At 45.4% G+C, this 10159-nt stretch overlaps 1 long non-coding RNA gene across 1 annotated transcript; it reads right to left on the bottom strand.

The window, feature by feature from the left end:
- Window positions 1–1361: 1361 nt before the first annotated feature.
- On the bottom strand, window positions 1362–3590 carry LOC306666267. The gene is made up of 3 exons (XR_013765258.1): window positions 3442–3590; window positions 2600–2730; window positions 1362–1631 (listed from the first exon to the last, which is right to left on the bottom strand). It is a non-coding gene; the product is annotated as an uncharacterized lncRNA (long non-coding RNA).
- Between the last annotated feature and the right edge of the window lie 6569 nt (window positions 3591–10159).

Genomic DNA, 10159 nt, shown 5'->3' with positions numbered 1-10159 from the left:
GGGGCTTGACGCCTGAGGGGCAGGACGCGTCAGACACAGGGAGCAGCTCCGGGATTCTGTCACCCAGAGATGTAAGTGGGTCAGTTTAGAAAGTCCTTCCCGAGTAAACAGAAAGACCATCTGGGGAACCAGAGATTTCCTAAACAGCTACCTGACCAGAAGGACAAATCAAGGTGCTTTTAACACTTTTAATTGCAAAATATATATTTACATATGTACATACACACGGTATATGGATGATTGTTTTATAATCATATAATATATATAATTATAAAATTGTGAAATTATATTCTGAATATTATTTCACAAGTAAATATAAAGTCAAATATCTGTAGACTATAAGTCTGCAAGTAGTAAGATGATGGATGTGTGCCTCTAACTCTATATAAATGTATGATACAAATAAATGTTAGGATGTATATATGTATTATATATGTATACATGTATGTGGTGTGTGTGTGTGTATAGGGTTAGGGTTATCCTAACATTTGTTTATTGGTAACGCCCATTCTTAAGAATGAAAAGTAAAAAAAAAAAAAAAAAAAAAAACCTAAAAAAAAAAAATAGAAACTCACTCATGGGGCCTGTAGTCCCAGTGGCTTGGGAGGTTGAGGCAGGAGGGTCACAAGTTCAAAGCCAGCCTCAGCAACTTAGTGAGGCCCTAAGCAACTCAGTGAAACCCTGTCTCAAAATAAAATATAAAAAGGGATAGGGATGTGGCTTAGTGGTTAAGTGCCCTTGGGTTCAATTCCCAATACCAAAAAAAAAAAAAAAAAAAAAAAAAAAGAATAGGAACAGAAACTCCCATTTGTCAGTTTTCTCACTGATGCAGTAAAATTGCAATTGAAAATGTGAAAATTTGATTGCAATCCTCCCTTGACAGCCTCAGCTGCTTGCTAAATCCTCTGTTCCTGCTGGGTTTTTTCCATGGCACGTATAACTTCTAATGTAGCCTGCAATTGATCTGTTGTTCAATGTTTATAATCCATCTCCCTTGTCCCCCTCTTTCCCTTATAATGTAAATTTAGAAGGCAACCATGTTTCATTACTGTTTTCTTATGTCATCCAGAACACAGGTGACTAGTACATACTAGATACTCAAAATTATTTTGAATGAATAAACACATCTGCCTTCATTTCCAAAAGTCAAGAACACCACGTGGGGGTGGGGGACTGCACCTCCGTGGTAGAGAGGCCCTGAGTTTGATGCCAGCATCACATAAAGAAGTGTACCAAATATTTACAGGGCACCAGCTTCTGATCAGTATGGACCTAAACTGAAGGCTGGTTTGGGACTGGTAGGGTACTATCTGGAAGACAGTGGGCTGAATTCAAACACATAATTAAGTGGTGAAAAGAGATATTGAACAAATAGAATAGGCTTTAATAGGATGGACAGCAGACCTTGAACCTCCTGGGACAAAACACAGGCTAGAACCTTCACATGCCCATGGAGCCTCTGCCCTGAGACGTCTTTGAAGCCAGACTTTGAAAGGGCTAGTTCCCACATCTTCCCGTGCTCTTGCTTCTCAGGGGTCCGAGCATTTTGCTGTCCATCTCCTCGGGGGCAGGAATTCACACACATCAAACCTCCTGGCAATGCTGTCCTCACGACTGATGAGAGAGAAACTCTGGACCAAGGAAGGGTGGAGGAGAAAGAGGTTACGATCAGAACATGCAGGAGATCCTGGAGGGAGAGTTGGGGCAGAGCCGCTTTGCCACCTCGAGTTCTTTACTCTTGTCTCTTCCTGGCCATATACAGATGACTTCTAAAATAAAGGCACCTCATTTTGCAGCTTCCTCTGTAGATGGTGATGTATAGGAAGAGGCCTTAAGGAGCTGGAGCTGCGGAGACCAGGTCGAGGAGGTACTGGACAGGAGGCCTTTTGAGCTGAGACCTTAAACTCCATCCAGTTACTGAGCCCTTCTCCTGCTTCTCCACCTGCCAGAGGCAAGCTCCCTGCCTCCTCTCATTTCCTCTCCACTACATCTCTGTTTGGGGAAGGCAAGTGGCCAGGGAGAACTTTAAACTGTCCTTGGGTTCTCCGAATAAGATGGACTTGTAGATGCAGATCTTTACACGTCACATGTGAGGATCACTGTTGGCATTGTGGCCAAGGGTGGAACATGCTACCATCTGTATTTATCCTTAAATTGTATGTCAAGCCAAGAATGAGAACTACTCCTGATTCAATCATAACTCACCACCCTCACCAGCTGCAACAAAAGAAGTTGATGCAAACCAACTTATAATCAGAGATAGCCTGAAATTAAAGCTGGAACAGAATTTGAGGAGGAAGGTCATTTCGGGCTTTCACAGCCAAACCCAGAAGAAAGCAGCTCAACTTCCTGCTGGGGGCACTTTCCACCTTGAATGTGAATACTAAGCAGAAGCAGATGGATGACAAGGGTTTAAAATTTAAACCATTTTTCCTGCGATGGGTGCTGGTCACAGCATGTAAACCAGGAGATGAGGTCCTGGGCTGGAATCTGGAGCAAAGGGCTTTTGTTTGGCCAAGTTAGCAGGCCAACCCAAAGGCCTTCCTAACAGACATAACAGTGTAATTACTGCTTTAATCAGGAGGCTGAGGTGTCTTACAGGGCAGCTTCCGGCCCTTAAGTTCTTCATCCAACTGGCTCCACGCACAGCTGACCCGCAGTGCAGTTCAGGTGGCTGTCTTGGTTACCAGAGGGCAAGTGGCCAACCGGATCTTCAACCAGCCCTGTGCCCTGTAAACAAGATGTACTCTAATTAAAGACGGTGGGTGGAGGAGCCCGCAGAGGCGAGGAGGCTGAGCGTGGGCACAGCGTCGGTTGACTCAAAGGTTAACTACCCATTGAAATGGAATCTAAAAAGGAGACCCCGACCTTTCCCCAGCCCGGTTTTCATGAGATGCTTGATCTGCAAAGGAACAGAGATACCGTGTCAGCTAATGCCACTCAGGGCCAGCGAACGGCCTTGACTTGGTTCACTGAATCTTAGCAAGCTTGCCAAAAAATCCAAGGGAGTTAGGCGAGAGTATCTGCTTTACAAAAGGAGACTTGAATGTAAAATTAATGTACCAGATCCCACTTTAGAACAGTCACCCTACAGCTGCTATTCTGCAATCATCCTGCTCCAAAGGTCAGGATGGCTTATTTCCAAGACCCATCAACCCTCCCACCCTGCTCCAGCTATGCTGCATTAAGCCCAGGGCAGTGCTTGAGAAAAAAATGCTACATTTAAGTAGCATGGTTAGTACTTGTGACTTTTTTTTTTTTTTTAATCCCAGTAAGAAACAAAGTTGTTGTTGTTGTTGTTGTTTTTAATGACAATTTTGTTTTACAAATTGCTTTACTTAGGCTGCTTTGCAAAAACTTGGGAGTAGTGGCCTCCCACGTCACTGTCCAATAGTTTTTCTCAAAAATGGATTTTCTAGGTTGGGTTTCACCCAGTTTTACCCAGAGCTTGTTTTCCTGGGAGGCTCATGTTTGCTTTGCAGATCGTTCCCTGGAGGCCTCTGCGTTTCCCTAGTCCTGATAGCTTCAGATTCTATTTTCAGCCTCTGCACATGATAACCCTTTTGTTCTCCTGCAGCCCTCATGCTGACTCAGCATCCTCTCTGTATATTTATCTCTGCAGGAATGTGGCTCCAAAGAAAGAAAAGTTAGCCTCAGTGTATTCCCGGCAGCCTAGTGGGCTGTGTCTGCCTGTACCACGCCTTCACCCCTGAGAAGCACGGGTACAGCGCAAGGCATCCCAGAAAACAAGCCAACCCGCGTCAGGTACCTGAGTCAGGCTCACAGGGAACTCATGACAGATATATTTTTTTTTCCTTCGTTTTTGAACAAATGGTACCGTAAGTGCCCAGACTTGAGTGGGGGAAATGGAGGTGTCAGGAGAAGCAAAACGTGAGTGTAGCAATCCTGTTTTCTTCCTTTCCCAGGGTCCCCAGGACTCCCCTTGGGCCCTGGCCTTGGAGCGGCCAGGCAGAGGGCAGGAGATGACCCTGGACTGGAGGCTCCAAATGACACCTGGGTTTTGTTGTTGTCTCTCTGCCCTACTGGTCCCTGGGGGCGATGGTTCGGTGCTTAGCTTCCCCAGTGATCCAGAATTCTTGTCTATGGCCTTCCAGTGGTGAGTTCTTTGTAGTCTGCTATACTTTCCAAGCTGCTAAAATAAAGATGATGCATTGCTTAACAGGGTATTCCAAATGGAAAGTTCTGGAAGCTGAGACAAATTGATTGCTTTAGGCTCAGAGGCAGAATGGAATTTTAAACCATTCTGTTCTTTCACGTACATATGATAAAACTTTTAAGGCAAGGCAAAGTTTAGGGAGTGTAAAGAAACCACGGCTTCCTGCCTCTAACCATGACAAGAATCAAGTGAAGCACCCAAAGCACAGCTGTTATGGGGCGCAACTTAAGAACAGACTGATCACCACTGAGAAGTCCAAATTTGAGAGTCTTTATTAAGCCGGCCAACTGACTGTCTCACACAATGCCCCAAAAAATGACTGTTGGGAGAACAGCCCCGACCGTAGGGTTGTAGGGGTTCTTATACCAAAAATCACATCAATCACAAGTGCCGCTATGATTCAAAATTTCAAACTAACATCATGAGATCATCAACAGAGGGGGAAGTGGGTCAAAATGACCCTTACCTAGGTCCAAACTAAAGCATGGTTACTAACGTCCACACAGTCACCGTTCACATGGTACATTGTTTAGGAGCAATAGGAATCAAAAGAGAGCAATTTTTCATTACAAAAGAATTATCATTTTGTATTGCTAAACATGTCACATGAAGTAACTGATGATGGGAACAGAGGCGGGGTGTTCCCATGGGAGAAGCTTATTTCTTATATAACATGGAATCTCAGAGCAAAATGGAGTCTGTCTGGCCTATAACATTCTATTGAACCAGATCTGTCAGCCCATCACACAGCTTCTGAGCCATGTGTCCTCTCTGTTGCCCATGTTCCCTTCTGCTCCACTTTGCTGACTTAGGTCCTCCTGGGGTTACCACTTTTTCCAGGGGGATTAAATTTCTCACCACAAATAAAAACTGTCATGGCTACCCCATGAGAAAGCAGTGGTGTTATCCAGCCTTACCACTGGGTGGTGTGCTGGAGTGGAGCCTTGGACTCTCCCATAATTGATAGCGGCACCATAGACAGCCTGCACAACCCCCAAATACAGGTCGTCTGGCTGGCCCTTACTCCAAATTAGGAGGGCAACTTCTTGGTTTTGCTGTTACTTCTCTCACTTCATGTGCTGCCACCTTGATCAGTGGCAGGTGCTTTGGCCCAGCTCTGCAGGGAAGGATCCTTATCCAAATGTGTCTCCACCAATTCCCTGGATGGGGGAGCCTAGACTTTGCAAATTTAAGGCCTGGCCATTACTAACAGTCCCAGTAGCCCTGTGGACAAGCAGACACTCATTGGGAACTGGAGGCTTTGAACTTTCACTAGGCTTCTTACGCCTTAGCCCCAAGGAAGCCATTAGGATGAGACTTGCTGAAAATGATTTCAGAGGGAAAACTAGATCCCCCAGGACCATATTCTCTTCTGATAAAAGAACTTTTGCTTCTGAGATCCCTCTACGGAAAGGTGTAGTCCCTGGATGTGCCTTTAGTAGCAAAGACATCCCAGGAAGCAGTCCTGTGTGTCATTTCTAAATGGCAGGACCAGCCTTAGGTCCCTGGTTACCTTCTCCTGGTTCCAGAAGAAAGATCACTAGCGACATGGCTGCTGCTGCTGACAGAACTCAACACAGGTCGCTCCGTGTTGCGGGTGAGCTCAGGAGGGTGCAGGATGCAATCCAGCCAGCCCCTCCTGCAGCAGCCACCCAGCTCAGGTGAATTCAGTGAGCCTGTGTCTTAGGCCAGTGCCATGCAAGAATTTATGGCCATCAGTAAAGCCACTGCAGTGATAAGGAGATACACACAAATAACTCTGAGAAAGGAAAGTGTTTAATATTAATGATAATATTCATAACAGACCCAATAAAGTCCAATGACAGCACAAAGGAGGAGGAGTTGATTCCGTTGTGAGGCAGGAACAGAAGGAGGGGGCACTGAGTAGCTCTGTGTCATGAGCAGCATATGGAGGGAGGGATTCTTGTTGAACGAACCAAATGAAAAGTTCTTTGGGTGGCCCTGGTCCAGGCTACCGACCCAAATCCTCTCTTGGAGTCTTAGGAAACCTAAGAGGTATTTCCTCCATGAATGTGAATTTCAGGGTTTGATTATAGAGTTTGAACTACGTAGGAGGAAGGGCTCCCAGGCAGGACTGACCTTCTAAAGGTCAAATAACCAGTCAGCCTGTCCAGCGGGGGGCCTACTGGGAACGAAGGGTACAACTGGGCTAGTAGCTGCCCACGAAGATCCCCACGTCCAGGGGTGCAGCTGTGGGGACCCTGAGAACCAGCTCTCGATGGGGAGGGTTGGGGGAGTGGAGTTGCACAGGGTGATGTTATCATCACTTTAGTGCTCGGTTCTACATAGCTTTTGTTTTTTAAGAGAAACATTGACTTCATCCTAATGGGTATGTCAAAGGTTCAAAAATCACTACTGATTTTAAATGAACGTAAAGGAGAACATGGAACCAACTCACGTTTATTAGGGTGACTACTTCTTAAAAAAAATAAAACAGAAGTAGCAAGTGTTGGTAAGGATATGGAGATACTGGAACCTTTGTACTCTGCTGGTGGGAAGGGGAAGTGGTCCTGCTGCAATGGAAAACAGTCTAGAAGTTTCTAAAAAACAAAAAAATACTGTATGATCCAACAATTCCATTTCTGGGTAGATACCCCAAAGACTGGACAGGGGGACTTACAGAGAAATCGGCACACCTATGTTAAAGCAGCATCACTAAAAGAAGGAGGAAAGGAGAAGAAGGGGAGTTTGGAAGAGCTGAGGTCCAGACTCCCCACTGAGTGGTTATTCACAGAATCGACAGAGGAGTCAGTAACAGAAAAATAAGACAGGAGCATATGTAGAGAAAGGGGATCAGAGACCTGGAGAGGAAGGGCAAGAAGAAGGGGGACGAGGACACGGTACACAGGGTGAGTTCAAGAGCAGGAGAAAAATCAAGGCCGAGAAGTGCCGACAAAATTTGCGAAACAGGAAGCTTCTAGAAAGGGATGCTAAGGAGGAGCAGGAGGAAGAGGATCAGGATCCAGACGCAGGGCTGTGGACTCATTACCTGATGGCCAAGGTGGCAGGAGCCAGGATGAGAGAGAAGGAGACCTGTGCAAACGTGAGCTGCGGAGGGTTGTGCTTCTCCAAGTTCCAAGTGGGAAGGAGGAAGGGGATGTGGTGGCGCTCACAGGAAGGATGGTGTGTGGACTTCTTTTCCCGTGTAGGAGTTTACAGAGGTACGATACTATTCCTGGCCTAAAGGGAGAGAGTCACAATACAGACAGTCCCCGCTTACAATGGTTCAGCTTAGTAATTTTTTTTTTTTTTTTTTTTGCGGTACTGGGGATCGAACTCAGGGCCTTGTGTTTGCGAGGCAAGCACTCTACCAGCTGAGCTATCTCCCCAGCCCTCAGCTTAGTTTTTGACTCTACAATGGTGTGAAAACATTAAGCACTCGGCAGAAACCTTTTCCTCGTCAAGCAAGATGCAGTCTGATCCCCTCTCCATGCTAGATGGTAGCAGTGAGCCACTGATCCTGAGAGGAAACAGCTGGCGCTTTGCAGTGCACTTGGGCTCAGCTAGGGTGTTCTGTAGGTTAGGTGTACCAAGTGCATTTCTATCTTATGATCTTTTCAATTTGCAGTGGATATAACTCCATTATACTTTTAGGAACATCTATACAAGCAAGAAACAGCATACAAAGGATGGGACAAGGTTCGTGGAAATTGCAGAGGACTCAAAACCAATGTCAGAGAAAAAGGAGGCATTTGTCTGCAAGAAGTGGAAAACAAGGCTCCTTAACAGATGAGGGACAAAAGGACAGGTAGAGAAGATAAGTCCCCATCCTTGGAGGAGCAAAGGCATTTGCAGAAGGTCATGAGGAAGGAGGCAAGAGAGGTGGGTCTGAGTCTTCCAGGAGTGAAAAAGGTTTGGAAATCACTTTCTGGTTAAATGGGAAAGACATTTCTATTAGCAGCAGGCCTGGACACCTCCAGAACTCTTAAAATAACAGCCTGCAGGTCCTAAGGGCTCATTGACTTCAACAGTACAGACTTGAGCATCCAGGGAAGCGTGAACTCAACAAGACTTTTCTGGGAAATGGACTTTGTGTCCATTCCAAGAATTGTCCCAAGCAACAAAGTTGGAACCCTGGATTTCCCCCAGTGGGGATGGCCACCAGTTCCCCATCTCTCCTTGGTGACCTGACAAAACGTCCAGTGTCCAGCTTTCAATCCTACTGCTCCTCCCCCACCCAGCCATGGAGTCATGACCCTGGCATGGGTGGAACCAGACTGATGGAAAGGAAGAGCAGGAAATTTCCTACATGATGGGTATAATTGAGGATATGCTGAAAATCTGTTGCTACTTCAACGCCCATTTCACCCTTAGAGATATGCCCTTGAAATCAAAGTGGAAGAAGTGGTACCAGGTGCATGATGGATTGATAGGCTAGCTTAACAGTAGTAATCATTTCACAGTGTGTTTGTGCTTTGAAATTTTATGTTGTACACCTTAAATATACGTGATTTTTATTTGTCAATCTTACCTCAATAACAATCAGGGAGAAGGTAATCAAAAGGGGAAGAGAAACACAGTAAGAGAGGTCAGCTGACACAGTCATTTGTGGATTTCCTCAACGCTACACTTATTCCTAAAAATTCAACCTGTGTGGGCTAAGCCAGGGAATGGAGCTGTGGAAGATCCCTGGAACCGGTCATTTTGGAAAACAAAGAAAACACACTCCTGTCCTATGAACTTCCAGGCCACAAGACCCTGGGTACTTGGGATTTTAGGGTGGGAAGGAACAGAAATCCAGATGAGATGCCTACAAAAAGAAGTAGAAAGAAACCAAAAGTAACCAAACCCGCCTTCTCCATGATGTTACTTGGAGTTGACTCCATTTGGGGGACGGTAGAGTAGTTTGAGAAAGAACCTATCATCAGGGAATGTTGCAGTTCACAGAATAGAATCAGCTCTGAGTCTTTTTCTGGCAAAGCACTCTGCACAGGTAGGATGGAATAAAGTTAGAAAGGGCCAGAAGGTGAGAGGGCTAAGAGGGAAAGAGGAATGGGAAGAGGGAAGAAAAGAGGAAGGAAAGAAGGGGGAGGGAGAAGTAAGGGGAGGGAGCAGTGTGGGACTATTTGGAGAACCCAGAAATGGTTCCCCAAGACACATTCCAATTGGTGGGGACTTGGTCACTCAAGAGCAAGGCCCTGTACCATCAGTTCAGAAAGACCAGCCGGGGTCACTGAGGTCCCCAAAATGTACCACACAAGCTTGGGTAATCTTAACCTCTGATTTACTTCCCCTCCTGCCTCCCTTCCAAATATTAATAACAACATTCCTTTGATAATTTTTCCTTTTAAAGGAGATGCTACTCTTACAAAAAGGTCAACCAGCTAAAAATATGTTGCTTGGATTTTCCATGTGCTTTTCTGCATGAATTCTTTGCTTCTAGTCTTGCCCGGAAGAAATGAGTGAAGCATTTTCCACCCAGAGGGGTTCATTTTCCAGACACCAGTGCCAACGTTTGTCTTCTTTGCCTTACCCCCTTTGGTCTTATCAGTGACTTTCAGAAGAACCAAAAGAGCAATTTTATTTTTAAAGAAAGAGTCAAGCATTTCTTTGAGATTTAAAGTCCAAGAACCCGAGTTCCTATTTAGTGAATCCCCTTAGGATAGCAAGGCCAGGCACTGTGGCATGTGTGTTACTGAAATGAGTTTCCCTTGGGCAGGACTCCCAGGCTCAGTAGAGCACCTGATTGCCTGCAGATAGGCATGGCAGCTCTGTACCAACCATGCAGTGTAATTTGATGGGTGTCCCAAAATGGTACCTGGAATTTCTACTTGCCAAATCACTAATCTGGGCCAAGTCGTGGAAGATTACTACTCAGTGTTCTCTTCCTGGAATTCCCCTTCGTCTCTTTATCAGGTAAAATTCTACCCATTCTTTAACATATAACTTGTATTTGTCAGCTTTCCATTGCTGTAATAAGTACCCATGATAAGGAAACTTAACAAGAGGAAAGGTATATGT

The sequence above is a fragment of the Sciurus vulgaris genome (genome assembly GCF_902686455.1).
Source record: "Sciurus vulgaris genome assembly, chromosome: 7".
NCBI classification, from domain to species: domain Eukaryota; kingdom Metazoa; phylum Chordata; class Mammalia; order Rodentia; family Sciuridae; genus Sciurus; species Sciurus vulgaris.
This window is presented reverse-complemented; position numbering and strand designations above follow the sequence as displayed.